Genomic DNA, 13,104 nt, shown 5'->3' with positions numbered 1-13,104 from the left:
AACAACAATTCCATCTTTATAATTGTGAGTGGTAGGATTTCTTGTTGCCATAATTTATTTTTCTTTCCAGCCTGAATGCCTTCTCCAATGAATCAAGTTCCTAAAGACGAACCTCATTTTGAATGTTATCCTTTCAATTCCCTATGAAGGCATCAATCCTTTGATTATCTTGAATATCATTTACCCTTATATTCAAAGTTTTGGATGTCCGCAATGTGCTCTGCCATTGAACCGTTTTGTTTGAGATTTATCAATTGGATAAAGAAGGTATTTCTATTTGTATCCTTATAATGTGTTATCATTTTCTCTATGAAAATTGACCAAGTGACAAGTGGTTTACGAGAAAAAAGCACTTTATACCATAAAAATTGATTTGTTTCTCAATATAAAGATACAATACGTGCCTTTTGTAATAGTTGCACATCATGTAGATGAAAATATTTATCCATCTATTTATCGATCTTATGGGATCCTTTCCATCAAACTTCCTCACATTGATCTTTGGAATATGGTGGGTCTTCAATCCAATGATAGATTCTATGAAATCATGATTAATTTTTTTTTTTTTTCTCACCATGAGTTTCCTCTACTACCTTTTCATTATTAGGAGGCCTTTGTTGTAACAACTTTGTCCCACCTTCCTTCAAAACTTCCATGTCTTTCTTCAAATATTCCATGCCTTTCTTCAAATCTTCTTTCATACCATCGATATTAGCTTCCATGGCACATATAAAACTATTATCTTAGCTTTGATCGCATTCTTCAAATCATCCATCCCATTTTTCTTACTAGGTGTGACACCCCTCCCTTGTGTACTAAATTATCTTGTCTACTAAATTATTGTAAACCTAAGCTAAGTTAAAGCTAGGTGTGATACCCTCCCTTGTGTCTTAAACATTTGTAAACCTAACCTGGGTTAAAGCTAGGTGTGATACCCTCCTTTGTGAATGCCAGGTGATATGTAATATGAAAAGAAAATGTGCTACTAAATAAATTAATAAAATAAATCACTTGGGGGATGGAGCACCAAGACAGAGGATATTCTTGCTAAATCCCATCAGGAATTAGATAGAGATGAATCTTTCAGGACAAAGCTTCTATTTGTGATTCTAGATAAGCTTGGATGGATTGGATATCCATCGGATGCATGGAGGATAGAGATCCATCGAACATAAAAGATTTGAGGGAGATAAAGGCAAGATTTTATGTGGAAAAGCATCATGGGAGATAAAGAGGAGCTTTTTTGAAAAAGACATAGGAAAATGGAAAAATCCATAAAAGCGGGACACCTCTAATGGTAACTAAATCATGAAAGATGGTATTAAATACCCAATACATTGATCAATTGAGGATAGTTGATCCTTGGCAAGATCTTCGACTCGGGGGGAATCAAAGGTGATTCATGGTTGGGTGGTGGTGCTCCTCCCTCCAAGTGAGGTTTTAGTTGGTGTCAAATGTGTGGGATGTTTGTATGATGATTCTTACTCTCTCTCTGTTATAGTTCCAGTTTTTCTATGAGAAGATTTAAGTTTCCTCACCATGAATGAATGAATTGAATGAGATTCTTATGTGTATATTACTGGTGTTTCCCTTCATTCTGGTCTGAGTAACTTACATGGTATATGCTTGATCTTAATCCTTATTTTGAAATTGTTAAATCATTCATATGACGGTTATCTTTATTATGGAGATAGTGGTTTTTCATTATGCATGTTGCATGTGAAGTTAGCAATAGAAGTTTATAAAGTGGGTGACAGTACTTGTACCCATGAGCTATCCGTTTCATGGTAGAAATTGCATGTACCAATTATACTTAAGTAGATTACACGTGTTAATGATTTTTATGATAATGTGTTATACATGTGACTCCTTTAATATCCAAGATCAGAGTTCGTAGTTGACGCATAATGCATGGTTTTAAATACTAATGGTGTTTAAGAGAAGATCATATATGAATATGTGAGATAGCTATGAAATCTACATCTTACATTTAAATAAGCAATATAAGTTGCGTATATTGTTATGTGATAAATTAAATGCTTATGCATGCAGAACAATTTTGGAATTAATGCTTAATGCTCCTCAGTGTATGGCCAATGGTTCAAATTATCTATTCTTGCATGTCCTAAGATTGCCTCCTCTTAGGCTAGTCTAGCTAGTTATGCATGTGAATGAAGGGTTGGTCAGTAACATACTGACTATGTGTACAGGACTATGATCATGATACACAACCATACTAACTACAGTAAACTTGAATTAATGTCCATTAATGCTTGTGGGGATTAACCCAAGGGTTTCATAGGAAGCATGCCATGATTAGTTGTAATGGTTGATCACATACAATAGACATATAACTAAATCTAAGGTTCCCTATGAGAGAACCAATAAAACATAAGAGGAGTATACCATACTATGACTCCCTAATTGATGCTGGGTAATATTTGCTCATGTAATATTAGGAGATATGACCTGTCATGATGGCTAATCCTTAACTATAAACAAAGAAAACTTACCAGAATGAGAGCCTAGTAGCTATATTCCCTAGTAGGCTCAAGAGGTACATTACACTAGCTGTTTCTGTTTTCTTGATTCGAGTCATTATTTTTCCTTCTTTTCATAGCTCGATACTTAAATCATTGTAACTCTGTAATTTTAGATCTTCAAGTTTTGAAATTTTGGCTTGTGGTAGCCCCCTGAATCCTCTTTATAACCACACTAGTCTTATCAATATTGGATTCTGCAATAAAGAGTTATGCCAAATCTCCTACGATGGTCTGATTATAGATTGGTTCAGTAGATAGAACTTGTACGACCTTCGAACATGTAAAGCATACACAGAAAACAACAGTCTGTCCTCTTTTTGTAAATTCTTATGAAATTTCAATCTAGTGCTCATAGAGAAAGTTATGACACTTTTCCCAAGGTTACCTGTCTGGAATGTAATTCGGGAATCTAAAAAAACCCTAAATGTATTTGACTGTATCTCCAAACATATAGCGAAACAAGATCTGAAATTCGGGCCCGAGCTTCACCAATATTTCTACTCAAACGGGTTTTAATTTTAGAGTCTGAACCTTTGTAGAAACAAAATTATAGCAACAATACAATGACTAATAGGTTGATATAGAATTCTAGAGCTTTTAAAAACCCTAACTTCCTAAGATCATATCTCTGCAAATATAGCAAGACAAGGCCTCAAATTTCGAACCGATGTTCAGAACGATTGCGCCTAAAATGGGTTTTTATCTTAGCTTCTGAAACATCGTAGAGAAAATCTTAGATTGAAAATTCCACGATGACATGTTTGGAGCAACGAAACCCTAGAATCCAAAGCTTTGAAACCAAATGTTATGGAACCAACTCACAAAAATATAGAAAAGATAGATCAACAACTTAAAAATCAACCTCTTCGAGGGCGAAACCTCATTTACATTACACAAATGAACAATTCTTGGATGCTACAAATGACAAGGCCTCCTTTCTATATATAGGAGTCTAAGGGGTCATAATATAATGAGAGTCGAGATAACAATAATAATATAAGGGCACAACAATAACAATAGTGGGCTTCTATGGGGCACAATAATAACAATATGTGGACTACATGGGCATAACAATATAATAATGGGGGTTGCACTAATAACAATAAGGGGTTACACTAGTAGTATAGGCACCTAATATATTCAAACATCATGAGGAGAATCTCATATTTATGAAATCTTATTCCTATATGAAGTAAGTTTGTAAAAGAAAAGAAAAATGAAGAAAAATTGATTTAAATTATTTTGATTAATCTCATGGAAACTATATGCTCAAGATATAGGTGAAATGATGATCTATCCAAGAATGATAGATGATGGTTATGAAGTTGAAAATCCTAGGGACAAGGCCATTCTGGTGACATTGGAAACCTATGACATACATTGATCATCATGAAGTATGTTATGGAAAATGTGTTATGCTATTTAGAGAAAGAAAGGGAAATTCCTTCGTTATAAAACTCTATAAGTCTCAAGGATCTTCCTTTGTGAGGAATCCTTGTCAAGTAATGGATTGCCTGAGGTATCGGGGAGGCAAAGAAGGAGGTGCTTGAACTTGGAAGGTGTGTGGCCTACTAGGGAAGGGGATACTTGAGTGAATTGGTTTTTAACGATCCATTTACATACTCATTGGGATCATGAATTCATTGGGAATGTCCAAGAAAATAATGAGTTTCATTTGTTTCATGTGTAATCCTTGTGAAGAAACAAAAACTATTAAGTAATTTGGTGGAATGCTAAGAGGTCTAGAGGTAACTAGACAGTGAAAGATTTAAGGCATTATCGAAGAAGCAACTAAAGACATGGAAAATGTTACTGATATGAAAGTGGCATATCCGTTCTTCTACATAGAATGGTTCTACATATAGTAGACCACCAAGGACGATGTTCCTTAAAGGGGGTCGAGGGGTTTGTGACACCCTTTTCATTACCCCATTTTTTGTAATGTAATTAAGAACATATAATGCTATGGTGCTAGCATTGGTGCTATGATGTCAAACTTTGTTGTATGATGTAATGCTTATTTTCGTTAATAAAAATTCTAGAATTGAAGTAGGGTAACCAAAAAGTGATGATGTTCTGGGTAGGGGGGAGACCATTACTAGGGAGGAAAAAGTGCAAGGAGGGGTGGGAGAAATCCTATCATTCCTTAAATAAATATTATTTTTCCTTGATGTAATGGTTGGTATTCCTAGGAAGATTCTATAAAAAGACTAGGAAGATGAAGGGTTATGGTGTGATTATAAAAATAAGGAGAAACCATCAAGGAGTTTATTAGCTCTTGGTTTCTGGATTCTCATTAGCTTTTCTCTAATACTCTCCCACTTAGAAATTTGAATTGACAAGAGAATTTATGGCAGAACCCATAGAGGTTCAAACATTGTGACTATTAAGATTTGTGATTGATAGACCATGTGAATATTAGGTTTATTAATTATATTTAATGTTATGTTTAGGTTTAGAAAATATTTAACGATAATAGTTCTAGGTGTAATAATTATAATCTAAGATTTAAGGTTTTGATATTAGATTTTACTTTTAAATATTCAAATTAATATTAGCTCTAATCATAGATTTAATATTGTTAATATTAAATTTAGGTATAATAGAAATGTAATAATATTATTTTAGTTTTACAATAATATTAGGTCACTTTTGTATTGGTTAATAAGATTGTTATTGATCATAATAAATAATATTTTGACAATTTATTAATGGTAACATTAACATTTATATAACATCAATTAAAGTTATAACACAAATATTAATTATTAGTCATTTCATTATAAACAAAATTGATAAGAGTAATATTAATGTTAATAATATTATTAATAATAACTATAATATGGTTACATTAATAGTTTATTACATTGATTATCGCATAAATATTATATTATTATTATAATAACAATATTTTATATGACAATTTTTCATCATCATTAACAAAATAAACTCTTAGAATTTATTAAACTTTTATATTATTATTATGCCTAATTTTCTAATATTTATTTAGATTTAGCATAAAATTAATAATTTATAAATTTAACCTTAAAAAATAAAACTATTAACAACAATTTTTTACTTATCAAATAACAATCACAATGTTACCACGAACATATATAACTGAGAAGAATAATGCGATATCATAACAATTTACCCTTTTAACCAACAAAAATAAAATTTTTATTTTATAAATTAGAGGATGGTAAACTAGCAATATGTAAAATAAAGATTGGTAAACCAGAAATATATAAACGAACAAAAATAAAATTGTTATTTCATAAATTAGAAGATGGTAAAATCGCCATATATAAATCTGGTAAACTAACAACATGTGAACAACAAAATGGTTAGGCCATTTATATAGACTATTATTAACAAAAACAAAAGTGTGTCCATACAATAATAATTAGAACCCTCCCAGGCCAGCACCAAAATTGTTTAGGCCATTTATATACACCATTGTTAACAAAAAAAACCCTCCCAGGCAAGCACCAAAATTGTTAGGCCATTTATATACACCATTGTTAACAAAAATCAAGGTGTGGCGATCCAATAATATTTATAACCCTCAAACACAAGGCTTGAAGGGAATACAGACCAGAGCTCCTGCATCTCGAGCGATCTCTGGTACTAAGCTCGCACTACTAACTGTAAATCCTTGGCTTCCCTCGTACATTGGAAAAGTGTTTCCCTTACTAGATGGAACAAAATATGCTCCATTCACAAGCATATCACCCACTGACTCCCACAACCATCCCCCGGGACAAGAAGAAGCAGCGTTACAAGCTTCACGCCGTGTCACCTGCTTCAGATTCTGGTCGTTTGGGGCCACGAATCGGTTTCCTTCACTTCTGATGGTGGGATGCATGCTTCCTCCAATTGCATATATTCCCCACCCTTCATAGTTGTTATTGTCGACATACGCGTATCCATATCTACACCTGCATGATTATTGAGTGATATGTTAGCGAGAGAATTGCGTGCATTGAGTGAGCGATATCAAAATTGGACAGTGTGAAGATTCAAATAACTTCTCAGAATTAATGTGTTTGAAATTTTAGTTGCTTTTCAAAAAAATGTTTTCCTCGTAAGTTTTCAAAGGACATTCGAATCGCAGATTCCGGTCGGGAATCCGACGGACATCGGCGCAGTGAATTATATTTAGATTTCGTATAAAATTAATAATTTATAAATTTGACCTTGAAAAATAAAACTATTAACAACAACCGTTTACTTATCAAATAACAATCACAATGTTACCAGGAACATATATATAACTCAGAAGAATAATGAGATATCATAACAATTTCCCCTTTCAACGAACAAAAATAAAATTGTTATTTCATAAATTAGAGGATGGTAAACTAGCAATATTTAAAATAAAGATTGGTAAACCAGCAATATATAAACGAACTGAAATAGCCATATATAAAATAAAGATTGGTAAACTAGCAAAATGTGAACAACAAAATTGTTAGGTCATTTATATAGACTATTGTTAACAAAAACCAAAATGTGTCCATACAATAATATTTAGTACCCTCCAACACAAGCACCAAAATTGTTAGGCCAATTATATACACCATTGTTAACAAAAATCAAGGTGCGATCCAATAATATTTATAGCCCTCAAACACAAGGCCTGGAGGGAATACAGGCGAGAGCTCCTGCATCTCGAGTGATCTCTGGTACTAAGCTCGCACTACTAACTGTAAATCCTTGGCTTCCCGCGTACATTGGAAAAGTGTTTCCCTTACCAGATCGAACAAAATATGCTCCATTGACAAGCATATCACCCACTGACTCCCACAACCATCCACCGAGACAAGAAGAAGCAGCGTTACAAGCTTCACGCCGTGTCACCTGCTTCAGATTCTGGTCGTTTGGGGCCACGAATCGGTTTCCTTCACTTCTGATGGTGGGATGCATGCTTCCTCCAATTGCATATATTCCCCACCCTTCATAGTTGTTATTGGCGACGTGCACGTATCCATATCTACACCTGCACGATTATTGACTGATATGTTAACGAGAGAATTGCGTGCATTGAGTGAGCGATATCAAATAACTTCTCAAAATTAATGGGTTTGAAATTTTAATTGCTTTCCAAAAATTGTTTTCTTGGTAAGTTTTCGAAGACTTGAGGTTGGTTATCAATGGGATTGCTTGAGTAAAGTGAGACTGAGACAGTTGGCTTAAAAATGTTCTTTTAATATGTTCACTATTTAGCATTTATACAGAGAAGTTCACACCCACTACTCGGAAATTTCTGGACACTCGTAAATGCTAGATTCCATGAATATTATCATAAACTTTTACATCTTTATATATAAAAAAACTAAAACAACACTTATGTGTTTTTTCAATATCATCACATTATTTGTGATTGTACTTTTCGAATAAATTAAATAATAAACCTAAATATTCATCCTAACTTTTCGAATAAATTAAATAATAAACCTAAATATTCATTCTAAATAGATTTCTGATGGGTTTCCGCCAAATTTTAAACTCATCCACTAAAATATACTAAACATGTATCTGCAAAAAGTGATTTTATTTTCTAATACTAAAATCCAAGTTTTTTCCTAGAGGAAAAAAAATGCATGCATCTTTTAAAACATGGTGAATCTTTTAACTATTTGGACTAATCTGTTTGTTTGGATCAAATTTACATGCCATTAACTAATCAGTTGGCAATAACCTACTGTTCTTTGCCCTTTGAAAACACAAATCAATCAAAACACAAAACCGTCCTAACCATTCCAACAACTAAGAAGGGGATGTTCCTCAACGCAGTCGTTGCTCTCTGGTTTTAATGTATTTTCAAGCTGGGATAGTCTTAGTGCGATGAACTTACCTTGGCATCCTCTGCATGACACCTGGTCCAAAGTGGTTGTAGGTAACGGTTACCTTCATGTTTTTATCACCTGCATAGTCATCGCTGTGGCCTAAAAGCATTACCTGCATGCGTTCATACAATGAAAGAATAATCACTATCGCTATAGAATATGTAGTATTGTAGATTTCTAGAATATAGAATTTGATGACAAATAAAATAGATTAATTGCTTATCCATTACTGATCTCAACATTGGCCCCTCTTCCATCAATAGTCTTGTGGCTTGCAACAGAGAGGGGCATCTGAAGCTTTATGTTCATATCTTTAGCAAAAACAATCCACAGTGGATTCTTGCGGGTCACTCCATATCTCAAACTACCGGGCAACGGATTTGTGGGATTGTCATCAGGGGTGGTGACGGTGTAGATCTGCCCTCCTTTTCCTCCATTGGCGGCGCTTCCGAAGCCCACAGCACAATCTGCCAACTTCATTCGATTCTGCGCCCAATTTGCATCTCTTCTCCAGCAGTTGTCAATGGCGTTGGACCTGCTGCTTGCAGAAAAAGACAGGGAGGCTTGCAACAACACCGAAATCAGACCTAATAACATCCATGCTGCTCCAGCTATGGCCATATCAGGAGTTAAATTCCTAGGATGCATGGATGTGCCTAGTATTGGCAATACGGCGAAATATTTGATGATAGATGGAACTTTATGCAATCAGATTGCATGTGAGTTTATGCAAAACTTGCTTTGCTTGCCATTGTATCTGAAACTTAACTTATATAGTTGCCATCCCATGTCATAACATGGCCACCCGATCTCAGTATCTGTTATTCGTCTCGTCATGGTAATTAATGCCTTAACTAAATGTTAATTATTTTACATTTTATGCTACAACTTTTACCTCCTATAGTGGCTATCTCGTGAGAGTAATTAATGCCCTAACCAAATGTTAATCATTTTACACTTCATACGACAATTTTTACTTCTTATATTTCATTATGGTAATTAATGCTCTAACTTTTACTTCTTATATTTTGTAATGGTAATTAATACCCTAACTAAATTTAATCATTTTACACTTCATAGCACAATTTTTACTTTCTATATCTCATCGTAATTAATGCCCTAACTAAATGTTAATCATTTTACACTTCATATGACAACTTTTACCTCCTATAGTGGCCATCTCGTAGTGGTAATTAATTCCCTAACTAAATGTTAATCATTTTACACTTCATATGATAACTTTTACCTCCCATAGTGGCCATCTCGTGTCCTAACATGGTCCATCATCTTAGTATTTTATATACTGTATTCATGGTAATTAATGCTGTAAATAAATTATGTTAATTGTTTTTCATTTCACATAATAATTTTTTGAAGTGCATTTTTTGGAGTTACTCCTAGACTTTTAGCTAGAATTCTGTGACATATTTTGTGGTGAAATCTTCATTTGTATTGTCTAAACTGGTTTTTTGATTACATATATAAATTCAACAATCTAAAAATCCTTGATTTGTGTTGTTTAAACTTGTTTTTTTACTAAATATATAGATCTAGCAATTTAAAAAATATTTGGGGTGCTTCGATTTTATAGAGTTCACTAATCAAACATGTACTTTCAATGAATCTCTCCTAGATTAAAATAAACCGGAAAATTGTTCAAAAAATGGCACAATAAAACAACTCAAAGAAGTAAATACTCCTCGTAATTAAATATTAATTATTTTGTGTTAGCATGTAGTTAAGGGTTGTTAAATTAGCATATGAATATTAATAGATGGGATGATGCTAGGGACAATGCAACTTTCTTAACATTAATCTTTTTCCACTTCTGCTTTTTACTAGTGAGAGAGTGAACAACCTCGTGGGCCTGAATAATATTATCCAGGATTTGCCTTACTTCCACATAACCAGACTATTCCCTAGAAATCAACGAAGGAAGAAGAGGTTTGAGTATGTTGGCAAAGATCTTGGAAATAATTTTGTAAACAACATTGCATAAAGCAATGGGTCTGAACTTATCAGGAGTCAGGGCTAACTCCTGTTAGGGGATCAGGGAGATGAAGGAGGTATTGAGGGCTTTCAAAATGGATCTGCTTCTTCTGGAGTCCTCTACCACATCCAAAATATCTTGTTTGACAACATTCCAGCAGGCCTTGAAAAATTCCACATTAAAACCATCTAGACCTGGAGCTTTGCCATTCTGCATATATTTGATCATCGTACTGACCTCTGCTTCGATTATTGGTTTATCCAGGTTAAATTTATCTTCTCTAGTCACCATCCTGGGAATATTCTTTATAATTTCCTTGATGTGTTGGTCTCTGTCCAGATTATTTTCATTTGTGATGCCTCTGAAATGTTGAACCATCACAGCTTCAATATTTTTGTGAGAGGTATGAAGCTTCCCATATTCATTCAATATTGAGGAAATTCTATTGTGCATTCTATTGGCTATGGTGGAACGGTGGAAAAAATGAGTGTTTCGTTCACCTTCTTTGAGCCACTAAACTCTTGACTTTTGTCTCCAAAAGATTTCCTCCTGTTTGCATAAATTATCCCAGTCAAGGTTGTGTTTTTCAGCTTGTTCACTTTTGGTTTTATCAAAACCATCTTTGATCATTGCTTGATTTAGTTCCTGCATTTTGATCTCTACTGATTTCTTGTTTACGAAAATGTTACCAAAATCCTTCTTGTTCCATTCTTTGAGTTTGATTTTTATGTGTTTTAGTCTTTTATGGAGGAGAAACATTTTGGAGCCCTGAACCTGTAGATCTTCGAACCACCATTTTTCAATGTTGCTGATGAAATCTAGGTGGGAGAGCCAGATATTCTCAAATCTGAAGGGTCTATTTCTGGGAGCATCAATTCCCTTAATTTCTAATTGAATCGGCCAGTGCTTTGAGCCTCCAAATGGGAGAACACTTGCAGATATTTCTGAATTTGTGAGCATCAAATTCTTGGAGATCAAAAATCTATCTAACTTGGAGGCAACCTGAGCATTACCTCCTCTTTTGTTGTTTCAAGTAAAAAGACCATTATTCGTTTCAGAGTCAACCATTTTCATGTCCTCTCTGAAAGAATGGAATCCTACTGAATCTCTACTCAGGATTCTGGTGCCTCCTTTTTTTCAAAAGAGATTTAATCATGTTAAAGACTCCTCCAATGACCAAGGGATTTCTTTATGTCTCCTTTTGAGAGCTACCAGGGAGTTCATAAATCTAAGCTTCTTATCTATTCTCTGAGGACCACAAACATTCATAACCAGGAAGGTCTCAGACATCCCCATTGGTTGAATGATAGCTAATAAGTAATTTCTCCTTGCCTCCGCATCTACAATGTTGACTTTTTGGGGGTTCCAAAGAGTGAGTATGCCTCCCACTGTGTTCTCTGCTTTGACTTCTAGAAACTCAAATTTACTGAGCCATTAGTTATGGACTTTGTTTATTTTCTGAATGAAGCATTTTGTTTCTTGAATGAAGATTACGTCTGACATTGCTACTTTCATCCTGTTACTTAGCATTCTTGGTTTTCTTTTACTAACTAGACCTCTGATATTCCAGGATATGAACTTCATAATTAAAGATTTGTAAAGGAGTAACTGCTTAGATCTTTCATATTACCTGAATCTATCATTAGCTTTCCACACTCCTCAGGAGCTCATTTTGTTTTTTCTTGCCTCTCTTCTTCCCTAGATTTTTGGTGGCTAATCCTGGAATTAGTTTCATTGTTTTCACCCCTTTGTTCTCCTGTTTGTGGATGTTTTTACCTTTCTCCAGTCTTTTTTCCTGTTTTTTCCATAAGAACAACTGTTGTATTCTGTTGCAATCTTCTTGAGGTAGAGAATCTATTCCTCCTTTGGTTCCTTGCATCAGGAATCCTTCCAGATCTAGGTTTTCCTTGTTGAGTATTTCTTGTAGTTCGTGATCTTCCAGATCTGTTTCACTTTGGGTCATTTCCTGGTCCATTTCCATTTTTGTTTCACTTCTCCTGGCTTCTTTTTGGGAGTTAATGTCCAGAGAATGATTTGTGTCCTCTTTTTTTTGCCTTTTTCTTTAGCATCTTCCTCCTGATATTGATTCTTTCTTGTGATTTCTTCAGGCTCTTCTAGCAGTTGAAACTTATTCTGACTACCCTTTTTCCCCCTAGTATGTTTTTGCTTTCATCCCTTTCCCCCCCCTTCCTCTACTAGCCACTTTCTAAAAGCTTTCAGTGTCCTTCGATGTATTAAGTTTTTCTTTGTTATCTTCATTGCTGAGAGGGTAGTCTCTTAACAGATGCCCATGTTCGTGGCATCTTTGGCATCTGAAGGGGATATGTTCATAGTCTACTGTCTGCACCCACTCCTCATCAAAAACTTCCAGGATCACTTCATCCGGAAGTGCTCCTGATAGATCCATTTCCACACAGATCCTAGCAAAGGAGGTATATTTTCCCCTTCTTGTGGCTTCAAAATATTTGACATAGCATCCTAGTTTATTGCCAATGGGAGCCAACGATTCCATTTGCCAATAATCAAGAGGTAGACAGTAGAGCCTTACCGACATAGGAACCGAAAAGAAAGTCTCCCTTTCTGGGACAAAATTCATTTTCCAAGGTCTCATATAGAGAACTGTAGCAGCAAAAACTAGGGTCCTCCTTCGAATATTCTGTCTTTATCTTCAATGTTAGAGAACACTATTGTGAAGAATCCTTTTGACCCAAGATGTAGG

The 13,104-nt window shown here is 34.5% G+C and overlaps 2 pseudogenes; both read right to left on the bottom strand.

The window, feature by feature from the left end:
* Window positions 1-6,111: 6,111 nt before the first annotated feature.
* On the bottom strand, window positions 6,112-7,129 carry LOC149250381 (pectate lyase 1 pseudogene; annotated as a pseudogene).
* Window positions 7,130-7,172: 43 nt separating this feature from the next.
* On the bottom strand, window positions 7,173-9,016 carry LOC149250380 (pectate lyase 1 pseudogene; annotated as a pseudogene).
* Between the last annotated feature and the right edge of the window lie 4,088 nt (window positions 9,017-13,104).

The sequence above is a fragment of the Pinus tabuliformis genome, chromosome 7 (genome assembly GCF_031772625.1).
Source record: "Pinus tabuliformis cultivar Carrire ecotype Pingquan chromosome 7, CPIR1, whole genome shotgun sequence".
Lineage (NCBI taxonomy): Eukaryota > Viridiplantae > Streptophyta > Pinopsida > Pinales > Pinaceae > Pinus > Pinus tabuliformis.
Note: the sequence above shows the minus strand (reverse complement) of the source record. Positions and strands in the feature narration are given on the sequence as shown.